Below are 2198 nucleotides of genomic sequence, written 5' to 3'. Positions count from 1 at the left end.
CTGGGCATCACAGGCCTGTAACATCTGCACAATACAACTGGCTGAAGCCCGGTCGATGTCACGGGTCAGGGGGTTGGACTTCTCCGAAACAGGGAGGGACGGCTCGTAATCTGGAGACTGGAAAACATAATATGGCATATATCATATCAAACACCCTACCAGCTTCAAACCAATGATTTGATGTTATATCAGTGTGTGTGCATTTTGTTTTTGTGATGATAATATAGCTTAATTTATGCTTTAGTATCATATTTGGGAGAGTTGGATGAGAAGATTGATCCCACTCTAAATATGAAGCTAGAGCCAAACTGAAAACTAATGGGATAACTAGCCTGGCTCGGTAACAAGCTGCTGGTTATGTGCCAGGTGCAGACTTCCTGTCTTTATGCTTACTAAGCTCACCAGTTCCCGGCTGTAGCTTCACACTTTTCTTTTTTTTTTTTTGCACAAACAAGAGAGTGCCATCAATCTTTTCATCTAACTCCGAACAAGAAAGCGAATAAGTGTTTCCCAAAATAGTTTCAACCTTTAAAAATGTGAATACCCCGCAGCTCCCTTTATCCCTCTGACTTACCTCCCATTCATGCATAGTGGAGAGACTACAAGTCCAATCTGATCGTGCTGCCATTGTGCACGGGTCTGTCCTCTTCTGCCAAAAACAGTTTGTCTCAAGGAATGTCCCTCTGTGCAGCCTGTTCCCTTTTTGGCAGTTACTGGGATTTAAAATGAAAACCACAAAGTGCTCGGCTCTATCTGTAGTGACAAAGTTCACTTAAGGACCTTTGAGACTGAGAATGTATAAGGAAGTATGGATTACTCTGTTACACGCCTAACATGAATGCCCAGAGTGTCTGTGGATTAATAACAGAAGTCACAAGAAATCTCACAAGAAATAAAAAATCTCTAATTTGTTATATTTCCAAACATCCTGACAGTGTTCAAAAGATCCGACTGACTCGCGGGAGTGTGAACATATTTACACCCCAGCAGATTGTGGAGTCTAATACATTTCATCACTTTCAGTGGACTCAGTGCTTCACTCCTCCAAACTCCCACTTCTGTCTCTCATAACCGCCGGGTAATTGCTGTCAGTGCCACAGCACGGCGAGGACATTTTTCACATCATGTTCCGTCAACAAGGAAAAAGACAAATATTTCTCCTCACACTCCAGCACTTCATTTTTTTTTTTTTATCCCAATCAAAGGGGATTTCATATTCAGTACCCCGTAATGGCCTGTGACTCTCTGTAAAGTCATTTGTACTACTCATTATCGGCTCACGCTGACTTTTAATGATATCAGACATCTGAAGTACAGTTTGGTGTCAAACCTCTCTGACTCAATCAACACCAGAGCTGTGCGTACAGCTGTCAGGATGACGCACCTCCATAGTTTGTTGGCAGCACCAGCACAGACGTGTTGTAATATAATGCAGCAACACACAGCGGCTTGTATACCCAAGGTGGATGAAGTCATGCTGGTGTATGTTGGTGTACGCTGTTGGAATGAAGGACCTGTGGTAGCGCTCGTTCTTACACGGTGGGAGTAAGCGGTCTGTTGCTCAAGGAGCTGTTTAAGCCCCCCCACGGTGTCAAGCAGGAGGTGAGAAGAGTTGTTCAGGATGGATATCAACAACCTACATGACAGGCAACTTCAACATATTATCACCATATAAACATTTTAGCAAATAGTTGCGTAATTACACATCCAGTAGAGTGAAGTATCCTGCTCTTTAGCCACTATGATCATTAATTAGTTGGTATGGATAGGGTTAGGGTTAGGGGTTAGGGTTAGAAAACAGTAAAGCTGCAGGCCCAAAAACCAAAACAATGAGCTTAAAGGTGCTAAAATAGAGCTCCATAGAGCTGCAGATTCATATCTGCAGCAAATAAATCAGCAAATAGTTGCCTAATTACACATCCAGTAGAGTGAAGTATCCTGCTCTTTAGCCACTATGATCATTAATTAGTTGGTATGGATAGGGTTAGGGTTAGGGTTAGAAAACAATAAAGCTGCAGGCTCAAAAACCAAAACAATGAGCTTAAAGCTGCTAAAATAGAGCTCCATAGAGCTGCAGAGTCATATCTGTCATATATCTACCAGGCAACTGAAAACCTGTACAGACTGCACCTTTAGCCTGCGCACTCTGTTTTGTTCTCCACCAACCACTGAGCGAAGTATCTGGCTCTTTATGTTAG

This window comes from Larimichthys crocea, chromosome XIX (genome assembly GCF_000972845.2).
Source record: "Larimichthys crocea isolate SSNF chromosome XIX, L_crocea_2.0, whole genome shotgun sequence".
In the NCBI taxonomy this organism is placed as follows: domain Eukaryota; kingdom Metazoa; phylum Chordata; class Actinopteri; family Sciaenidae; genus Larimichthys; species Larimichthys crocea.
Note: the sequence above shows the minus strand (reverse complement) of the source record.